Source organism: Pinus tabuliformis, chromosome 9, assembly GCF_031772625.1.
Source record: "Pinus tabuliformis cultivar Carrire ecotype Pingquan chromosome 9, CPIR1, whole genome shotgun sequence".
NCBI classification, from domain to species: domain Eukaryota; kingdom Viridiplantae; phylum Streptophyta; class Pinopsida; order Pinales; family Pinaceae; genus Pinus; species Pinus tabuliformis.
In genome coordinates this window covers 1,862,598,511-1,862,610,443 of record NC_142307.1, presented here as the reverse complement: position 1 = coordinate 1,862,610,443, position 11,933 = coordinate 1,862,598,511, and positions in this window count along the sequence as shown.

Below are 11,933 nucleotides of genomic sequence, written 5' to 3'. Positions count from 1 at the left end.
CCTGCCGTGCAGACCCGCCCGCCTGTCGTGCAAACCCGTCCGCCTATCGTGCAGACCCGTCCGCCTGTCGTGCAGACCCATCTGCCTGTCGTGCCGACCCACCCACCAGTTGTGCGACCCGCGTCCGCCCATGTGCCCGCGCCCACCCGTGCCCGCCCGTGCACCCGTGCACGGTGACTTCGCCTACCGCCCGAACGCGCCCGTAGCCAAGGACCTTACATCCTCCTCCACCTGAGATCGTTGTCATCCTCGACAACATACCATCCCGGTAGCTCTCCACCAAGATCATCATCAACCATGATGTCGACTCCTCCAAATAAGGCAAACATCCCTGCAACATATGTAGAATTCCATCTCCATCATGCTCCACCTTAGTGACCAACTGCCACCAAGACAACCATACCAAGGTATACACCTCTACGGTATGTACTCCATCAGATATCATCTCGATCCATATATCATCATGTGAACCTCTGTCATGATACTCCAACAAACGCCAACACATCTCTGCACACTTCGCGACCCCATGTCTGAACTAGTTGGGTAGCTAATCCAACTGTCACGCTCAAATCATGAGAGTGAACATCCTCATGCCATCATCTGTTGTTCCTCAAACATCTGCCACATTCTTGACTCATCAAGAATCTATCTCCATAATCCATGCTCAGGTCCATGGAAACTCCATCCATCTGCAACATGTCATGATGCTTGATGCCAAGCCATCCCTGCACCATCAATCATACCTGCTCAAACATATGCTTAAGGACTCACTGCCATGAGCAGCTAAGAATGAGCCCCATCTTCTTCATCCATCTAAGAAGATGCAGAGGGAGTAGAGCCTAAAGGCTCTCCCTCACTAATCAACTCAATCCATCTATCAGGATCCTCAATCTCCATCCTTTGTAGATATGCCTCTCGGTCTTCTTTCTGGACATTCGGCCTCACATGCACTTCTTCATCATCATCATCCTCCACCAGCTCTAGCCTTCTTGTCAAATCCAAGATCCTATCTGAAAGTGATCTAATGACCAATGATTGCTCCACAAGCTTTGCCTCAATAGTGGACAACCGCTTGTTCACCTTCTCCTTATCTTCCATTTGCATCACCCCTAATTTACAATCAGGCTTTGTCACACCAATTGTTGGAACACCAATGGGTACATCTTCCCTTCCATCATAAATGTAGAGCTTCCTCAAATGTGGTACAACCATAGCCTCAAATTGTTTCATAAATTCCATCCCCAATACAGCCTCATAGTCATCAATCCGCACTATAGTGAAGTCCACCTTCCCGGTCCATTCACCAAGTGTAGTGTCCACCCTTTCAGCTATACCAAGAATCTCCATAGGAGGAGAATTCACTGTCTTCATTTGTGCCTTTGCTGGTACAAACTTCAACACAATTCGTCTCGCAGTATCTTCACTCATGAAGTTGTGAGAAGCCCCACTATGTACCATAGTCAGTATATCAGCACCTCCAACCTTCATCTGAACATACTCCAATCTGTTCCTCTCAGGATCCTTCCTAGAGACCACCTCCGTAGTAGCAGAAGCACCAAGTATCTGCATCATCCCCACAGAAGCACCTTCATTTTTCGCATCAGATTGTGCAATAGCAGCCACCTTTGGTTTAGAAGGACAATTCTTCACTGTATGTGGACCAGCACATATCCAACACTTCAAGGGTTTCTTCGTCTTCGAACTATCATCCGATTTCGAAGCATCTTCCTTCTTCTTATCTTTCGGTTTCTCGGACTTCTTCTTCCTATCATCAGAAGTCTCATCATAATGTTCCACCAACCTGTCAACAGCAGCAAAAGCTTCTTCAAGTGTCCTAATCTTCTGCCTCTTCACTTCATTGCGTGCCCAAGGCTTCAATCCAATAATGAAGTTGAACACCTTGTCCCTTTCCGCCATGTCAGGAAGTTCCAGAGCTGCACTTGCAAACTCCCGCTGATATGCTTGTAGGATTCCGGTTTGCTTTATGTACTTAATCTTCGTCCTTGCTTCCCATGTTTCATCCTGAGGACTAAAATGAGTCTGCAAAGCCTTCTTCATGTCATCCCATGAAGTAATTTCATCAGCACTACCATTGGCAATCTGATCTAACTTCCTTTGCCACCACATCTTATCATCCTTTGTTAGGAACTGAGAAGCTACCTTGACCTTTGTCTCATCATCAGATAGACCCAACTGTTCCAAGTATTGCTCCATGTCCCATAGAAAGTTGCCAAGAGTCTTTGCATTCCTTGTGCCATCATAAGATTCCGTTTCTTTGACCTTCACATGAGGTACTCCTCCACCTGAGTTATGCCTCACTGCCTTCTTCAACACCACTATCTCATCCTTGGCTTCGTCAAGATTTTTCCTCAAGTTCACGATCTCTGCAAGACCCTGATCCCTTGCTTGTTCAACCTCCTTGACCCTTACTTCAAGTTGTGTACACATAAGATCAGTGTACTCATACTGTGTTCGGAGTTCATCATGTTGTGTTCGGAGTTCTTCGAGCTCTTCCTTTGTCTTCAAGTTGATCTCTTACTCTTTAGCAAGAAAGTCCATCTTCTTATCCCAAGAAGTCTCCATAGCCTCCATCTTTTCCAACACCTTTTCAATACCCAATAGTAGTATCCTTCATCACATGACTAGATCCAGCTTGAGATTCAGTTGCCATCTCTAACAGCTTCTTTCTCTTTTGCAATCTCATTTCAACCATCCAACGGCTTCACCAGGTCACCTGCAACCTAAACCAACCCTTTTTCCACTTGTGTGAAATGGTTTCCTTCACCTGTAAGCACCCTTTCCACTGTCACGAGCAACCTTGCTCACCAGCTCCAACCGAGCTCTGATACCACCTGTCACGATAGTGCAGTGGGATCAGCACTTCATCATCAACCTGAACACGAGCAAATCCTGCTCTGATACCACCTGTCACGCCCCTACACCTGCGGTGATCTTCCATCCGCTTATAGTGAGGTGCGGCACCACCGAACGCTTTCTTTTCACCAATACTCACCTTCGTGGGCTACGCCTAATTCACTTGTCCTTACTTAGTTTGTTTTTCGCAACCAAGTAAAATGCATTTATCCTTTATACTTAATGAAGCCCATACTCATTCATTATCCATATGCAATTAACCAAGAACATCAACAATTGCAAACAAGTATAAAGGGAGGGGCAACTCCCGAACAGTCTGCCCAACAATATATTATAACAGTTTCTTCAATAGTACATCATCAAGTATACTTGGCAAAACTCCAAGTCTATACTTAGAATAATTTTACAATCAAGGCATAGAACAGCCTTTTACAACATCAATGCCAACCTACACGGTAGGAGGGTGCTCACCCGAGACACCTAAGACTCCCCCTTAGATTCTGCACGATTCCACACTCAAACCGCACTCTGAACGACCTACGAATGACCTCCGGTAAATCTGCGCACTTACACCTTGGAGCGCATGAGCTATGCGCACTCCAACCTTTTCTGCGCCCTTTTTACCCCTTGTCCAATGCGTAGAAGAGATGTCGAGTTCGTTGGTTGCAGATGAGCTCAAGGCTCCCCTTATTTATACATAACTCTGCGTCAGTTTAGAGGGGTGTCCAGCCCCATGGCCAACCCCATAGTTCATTGCCACACGCCCACAAGTAAACCTTTTACAAGTCAGCCTTGCTCCATTATTCATCGCATATAAGTGGGGGTTCAACACTTAGTCATTTAAAGCGTTTTCCCTTATCGTCGCATTTGTCATGCATACTTTCGTCGCATCTCCGTGTGTGCTCACTCGCCCATGTGCGCTCACCCGCTCGTCGTGCAGACCCGCCCGCCGTGCAGACCCGCCCGCCTGTCGTGCAGACCCGCCCTCCTGTCGTGCCGACCCGCCCGCCGGTTGTGCGACCCGTGTCCGCACCCGCCCGTGTGCCCGCGCCCGCCCGTGCGCTCGTGGACGGTGACTTTGCCCGGCGCCCGAACGCGCCCGTAGCCAAGGACCTTACACTAAGGGTTTCACACATGTTTCATGTTCTCCGTCCCATACTTGAAATCCATTAGTAAAATGTTAAAATAATTAAGTAGATTTATTTATATAATTTTGTTCTCATGTATCATTAATTTAATAAATTTAAACTGATTATTTATTTTATTCAATTGATTTTAAAAAATAATGAAATTTAAGAAATTCTAAGATAATTTAAGAACAATAACAATAAATTAATTAAAATAGATAATAAGATAATTGTTTTATTGCATTTCTTAAAATAATGAAAAGTTTTATCATAATTCACTTGTAAAATCAATGGGGGAGGATTATTATTGGCTATTATAAGTGAATGTATATCAAATCATCCATTTTTACTCCAAGAGAATAAATGTGACCACGATAGAGTGTATATAACTTTCTATCTTAATAAAAAGGTTACAGTTTTAAATTCAAAGAGGGTAGAGTTTCACTGTATCTTTCTTTCTTAATAAAAACTTATAGTTTTAAGGCTATGTATTTATTTATAAATTTTAAATTTTAGTAATCAAAAGACCACTTGACTTTCATAAATAAACAAGGAGATAATTGAATATCAAACTGACCACTATTATTAAAGTTAGTTGGATATCAAATTGACTACAATTACTAAAGAAATAATGCCACTATGACTCCTTCCTCCAATATTCAAAGCTAAGTCCTTATTCTCTCCAGATTGGAGTGCGTCCTTCAAATTAAAAGATGAGTGAATGTTAAAAAATATGATGAGTGAATGTTAAAAAATATTCGTACTTTCTTGTAGCACATAACCTTTTATGTTCTTTTTCTAATTTTTAGGTGAATTTTTTATTTTTAAGTAAATAAAATTCAAAGTTTCAATAATTAGGTAGATATGCCTTTATTTTGAATCAGTCCACCTCTCGTTTTCTTCTACACTTCTTCTATTCGTTTGACATCTGTGCATAGATTTTTACGCCACCCTTTATCTCTCCACTTGACATCTGTGTGCACCATTTTTACTCAAAGTTCGAGGAGGGTCCAAGAGATTAGAGTGTGCATAGAAGATGAAATTGTTAGGCACTTATGCTTGAAATAGTCTATAACGCGACTTTTTGAAAGCCTTTCCGGCGGGTTTTTCCGGTCGAAATCCGGCAGGAATTTATTGGAATCCCAAGTTTGATAGCTAGTTTTTGCACAACGAAAGCGTCCCAGGGGTTTTGGAGGGTGCTGAATCCAAATATGCAGTTAAAAAACCATTTTAACTGCAACAAATCAAGATTTAACCTCAATTTCGTCCGGCGGATTCTGTCACCGGAATCTCCAAAAAGTCGCATTATAGACAACTCCCTTATGCTTCCTGTTAATGTCGTGTTGAATAATGAAGAATTATCATATAAATCCTCTCAAGCCCAATCGTATTGTTGCCGCCACCACCACCTCCTCCAACTCCCTTTATGTTTATGTTTAGTAGGAGCAGAGCAATGAGAGTATATTCCAGTGAATTATATGAAGAAGACGTGCAGTCACTAAAGTTTATCCAAGATGTCTCACCCAAAACCAGTGGCGCGGAGATCATGCAATTCCAGAGCACAAGTTACATACAATGGGACTTTTCTGATCATCAATGGGAAACAAAGGCTTACCATTTCGGGAACCATTCACTACCCACGCAACACCCTAGAGGTCAATTTTTATAACACGCTTTGCCTACATTCTGATAGTCATTTTTTGCCTCCTTTTGATCTCTCTAGATCACAGTATATCTACAATGAATCTGTATTTCTCCTCTTCTCTTTTGTTAACATATTTACAATGTATATACGAATAATATCAATGGCGAATAATTATTACCATTTATAAAATTGTAAAGATGTAGAATTTGTATTTCTTCTCTGCTTGACGATATATACGTTGTATATACATAGGATATCAATATTGAATGATGGTTACTATTTGCGTAACTATAGAGAAGTAGCCTAGGTTAATATACAAAGCTAAAGAAGGACTAGATTGCATTCAGACCTATGTTTTCCGGAATATGCATGAACCAGAGCCGGGAAAGGTAAGAGCCATTGGAAACTCACCAAATTTTATATATAATTTTGGCAATGTTTTCATTCAAAGTGTGAGAGTTCGACTCTAATGACATGTCAGTTTTCGAATCGTACGAGATTAACTAGAACACCGTCTACTAGTTCATCGTACAAGTTGAGAAAAGATATGGCAACAACGCTTGTCTGTGATTGATACCAGACCTTCTCAAAACTTAAAAGCAAAAATGTTTTGATAAAATAGAAAAATGACACTGGAAGCAAAATATCTTGGTCAGAAAAGTTTTTTATCGAGTTCAAATCAAGAATTTGATGACACTATTAGCGACCAATCTTTATCACAAAGCGTGTGGATATCAAAGCAAACACTTGAAATGATCAATTTGCAGCATACAACCTAATGTACTTTTTTGGGCTTTAAGGGGTACCAAGTAGTCCCGCAGCCACATGTTACGTTTTATTTCCTTTCTCCACGGGGTATTTATGCTCGTAGAATGCATCCACTACACAGATGATGTCATCGTGTCCTAGATGACAAAGTTGAATTTGGTGCACAGTGCAACAAATTCGTCGTCGTTGAGGCTTCGATCACCATCCACTCTCAAATTGAACAAATCTTCCACGTATGCACGAACCCTAGTTCAAGGCGATGCATCGCGACGCTTGTTTAGGAGCCCCACCAAGAGTCCCTGACGCCTCTCATATATGTCCATGAAATCATTCATATCATTCTTAGTGACCCTATGGATATCATTATTCTGCGCTTATGCCACCCTTTGGAATATTAAACTAAACTGAAGCTTACAATTACATTTTGATTTTACGAAAGTGCTTGCTATCTCTTTACTTTCATCCCATTGGTAAATTACACTCATGCTACCACACATCCCAATCATTATAACGAAATCAACTATGCCCCCATCACCTTGTTATCCAACAGTTAAATTACATATATGTTGGCCTTTCCAATAATGTAACAAAATCGATTACAACACGTCATCCCCACTTGCATGCTAGCTCTTCTCACCTCACGAGGAATGGTATCCTAGCCTTTTAGTCTTATCCTCCGACTTGATACCTTTATTTATGGGACTTGATACCTTCATTTATGGGACTTTTCCAGGGATCCAAAGGAAAATTTACCCAAAAGAAGAAGGTATGGGTTTTGATGTTTCATACCGTATTCTTTAGCAATACATTAATTAAAATTGCATTGATATTGATGATGGTAGTAATATTTCGATCAAATAAATTATATCAAAAAAATTAAATTAATCCTATTGTTTTAAATATAAATATAAAGTTAATTGTATTCATATAGAGGGTAATGCTTCTGATAATTTTTATTTTATTTAATTTTATATAATATAATGATTCAATAAAAATTATCATTTGATTTTATATAATATAATGACTTGATAGTTTAAAATAAGATTATGGCTTAATCATAGATATATAATATTTGAGTTGATTTATTATTAGTTCGAATTTAGAGGGATCGAAATTATTTAGATGGAAATTTCTTCCAAGTATAAAATTTGAGGAAAGGTTTGCATCTATTGATATTTGATATTGATTTGATCCACTTCAACACTTGATGGATCTAGAACTAATATGAATCTATTATAAAAGTCTTTCTTGTCATGTTTTTTAAGGATACAAGCCTCACATTGCTTCGCGTTCCTTGGACCAACGGTGGGCAAGCCAAAAGCACCGTTTTTATTCATCACATGAAGACTGTCATAATTGATGTGCACAAATATAGCATACCACAAGAGATTAGAGGACATTGTACCTTCATCAAGGTGTTAAAAATACGTAGAATTATGTACCTATCTAGATGTCCCTTTCAACTTCAATATTTTCTCATCCTCCCATCTTGTCAAGATGACCATGTTGTGGGAATACATCCTTATTTCAACTTTTCCATCAAACTTGTGAATGGAATGGCCTTGTTATTGAATATGCAATGGAGACAACAAGTTCTTCTATAACTCAGGAAGATAGGTAACATTACTATCCAATATTTGTTATTCAATATGTTTAATTTTCTTCATGAAAGCATCATTTTGAAATGATGCTATATAGAAATTTTCCATCCATGACTTTTGACCCAAGATGTTTTATAACATCATTTTCCCTTCAAAATTTTTTGTATCCTTGATGATGGTAACAATATCTTCTGGAAGTTTCATTGGCCATGATACATTTTCATCATAATTATTGACAAAATATAGAAGTAATAGAAAAAACCTTTTTCATATTCATTTATATAAAAAAAATTGGTTGAAATTTTAACTTAGCCACCTTTAAAATAGGGAAGTCTAATTATTCGAGGTTTTTGTCTTTTCATAAAAATGATAATTCTAGTTAAAATTGCTATTTCTTATTACCTGATTGGAAAGGGAAAATCGAGAGTTAATGAGTGGATAAAACATCAAGCACATGATCTAAACTATAACCCAGTCAATAAGTGAAAAACATAGGTAACCCAATCAAAAATTGAAATCACCAATACACATGTCATTTCCAGTTGTTGCATTCTTCTCCTCTCTACTTGACATCTGTGCACATCAGTTTCTCCTCAACCCTGCTACCACCATAATTTCATTTGAAAATGGATATGTGTGACCCTGTAGTTTCAAAATTTGGTTTAATAATGGTAAAAATATGTTCGATATCTATTACAGATATCATAATATCTGTAAGATCTGTCTCAAAAGGCCCCTTCCTTAATTTCTACAGTTTATTTTCATGAATGTGGAGTTTGATTTGATTTTGTGCCATATGCTGCATTAATATTGTCTACATCCTATGAAGGCCTAAATTTTTCTTCTCTTAGAACTATGAAATCATTTTGCTTCTCTTAAAATTATGAAATGAGGTGCTTGGGGGAATCAATAACTTACAAGTCAATATGAGAAATTTATGAGAGTAACACTGATCTTAATGCTCTGGGGAGCTTAGTACTCTAAAAAGGTGAGTGGGGCTGGCAAGGCAGCTTAGGAAGCTACAAGTATATATGGTGAAGCTGAAGCCAAGGCGATAAAGTAGTTTAAGGAGATTTTTAAGGACCATAATTCCCCTCGCGGTTCCCTATTCTGTTTAATATTTCTCCTACTGGGACAGAATTATGTATGATCAATATCTCGTCCTAAAAAAATCATAAGTTCTTGCTTCAGTCTGTTTATGGAAGGATGTTGACTAACTAGATTGTGTTGGTAGGTTACATTCTCTAAACATTGTTTGATTCCTGATAAGGACAAAACAGTGACAAAGAACAAGATCATTTTTGAAGGGGTCCTCACGTCTATCATTGGCAAAAGTAGTGGACTGTTTTTCAGCAATACTTCAATCCTAGATTGGGTCTCCAAGATGGTAATTGCCTAGAAGTAAAATTCATTGTATGTTAATATATGAAAATTCCACATTGATACAATTTAGAAGTTCTGGTGATCCACATGCTTTTTTTTGTGCATTGGGTGCATTGAATGTGGACATTTACACAACCATATGAACTTAAAGGCTAAAAGGTGAGGGTGGGTATGTACAATTTCACAAAATATTGAAATATTGAAATCCCTAGATTTTCAACCTTGAAGCATTGAGCTTTTAAACATGGAAATGCATCTTTATTTGATCAATTCCATTAAAAAACCCTTTCTCAAGCACATATCAGACCAAGATTTAGATGGGTCTATGTTGGATCTATGAACTCCACTCCAAGAAGTAGAAACTAGCCTCCTAATTTTTGGGCGAATCAAGATTGAAACTTCACACACCTATTGCTTTAGGGATTCTCAGGTAAATTTTAGATAGGAATATTGAAATCCCTAGATTCTATAACTTTGAAACCTTGAGATTTTGAAAGTGGAAATGATATTTTAAATAATGGATTCTATTAAAAATCATTTCAAACCATTTACTAGACTAAAAAAAATAGAGATAGATGATGAATTGAAGTTGTCATTGGTTAGAAATTTTGGCGAATAATCCATCCCACGGTGGGATTCATTGTTCACTGAATTATTTTTAATCTCTATCAATTTTAAAGAAAATGGGAAGAAAACCATGTAAGGGTTTTTCAATTTTCCTTTCTAAATTGGGCTCACCCTGCATTTGATCCTCCATCCCCAACTTTCGTTCCAGAAAAGTGGCCCAACACAAGAACCACTCTTGAAAATAGAGGGTCATCCATATAGTGCTCCTTATGGTCGTTGCTTGTTTTATTTGGGGAAATTTAATGTAAAGATTATGTGGATCAAGAAAATTCTATAAACGATGAGCTTGATGTCTAGAATAGACTTCCTCTTATCAAGTAAAATTATCCTTTTTTGATAATTATAGTCTTCATTTTGGTCAATCTCAAACTATTTTCTTCTACTATTCTTATTGTCACCACTGTTAGTTTAGCCATCTTTTCATATCGATTATATGAAAGGGGTAGTTGAAATCGTAAACCATTCAAATATTTAATTCAATATATTGTAGTAAACATCATATTTTCTCTCTCTCTCTCTCCAATATTAATAGGTTGAATTACTATAACACACAAATCAATGCACATTCAAGTCAAGAATTTTTTTATACTTACATTGAAATCAATGCACATTGTTAATCCAATCACTTGAAATTTAATGTACCATCATACATCCAATTACATCAAATTAAAAATAAGCATATATACTGAAATCAATGCATTCAATGCAAGCAATCAAATATGATTAGAAGAAAAATTCTACAATGAAATCAATGAATCTAATACAAGATATCAAATAGGATTAGCAAACAACATCTACACTGAAAAACAATGCATCTAGTGCAAGCAATCAAATAACACTATAGATTAACATATACTCTAAAATAAATGCATCTAGTGAAAGAAATCAAATATAATTAGAAATACACATCTACACTTAAATCAATGCATCTAGTACAAGCAATCAAATATGACTATAAATAAACATCTACACTAAAAATCATATATCATTAAAAATTAGCATCTACACTGAAATCAAGTCACCTAGTGCAAGCAATATTATAGGATTAGAAATCACCATCTACACTAAAATCAATGCATATAGTGCAAGAAATGTTCTTCCCTCTCTCCCCCTCCATCAATATTTATTTCTCCCTCTATCTCTCCTGCTTTATCTCTCTATCTCAAATCCAAACATATACACATTCTCTCCATCTCTCCCACGTCACTCCATCTCTCTCTCTCTACTTTTCTCTCTCTATGTCTTTCTTCTTCTCTCCCCCACTCCCCTTCCAACTCAAACTCTTTGTCCCTCCCTCTCTCCTCCTCTCTCTACCCCCCTCTCTCCCCCCCTCTCCTCCTCTCTCTAAAGTCCTCTCTCTCCCTTTCTCTCCTACCTCCCTCTCTCTCCCCCCATCTCTCTCTCTCTCTCTCTCTCTCTCTCTCTCTCTCTCGCTGCCCTACAACCATGTCATTATCTCCCTCCCTCTCTAGTTTTCTCTCTCCCCCTCTCACCCCTCCATATTTGTGTCTCACCTTTATATATTACCTTTCTCTCCTGCTCTCACTCCTCTCCTTATTTCTCTCTTCATTCCCCTCCCCTCTCCTTTAGTTTAAATCCTTCAATGCAATCAATCCAATAGGATTAGAAATCACCATCTACATTGAAATCAATGCATATAGTGCAAGAAATCTTATTCCTTCTCTCCCCCCTCCATCTATATATATCTCCCTCTATCTCTAGTTCTTTGTCTCTATATCTCACCTCCCCCCAAACACACATGTTCTCTCCCTCCATATATATCTATCTCTCTCTTATTCCCTCTCTTCACCTTCCATATATATCTATATAGCCATTTGTCTCTCTTTTTTATCTCTATATCACCCCAAAAACATACACACTCTTTCTCCTTATCTATCTATCTCTCCC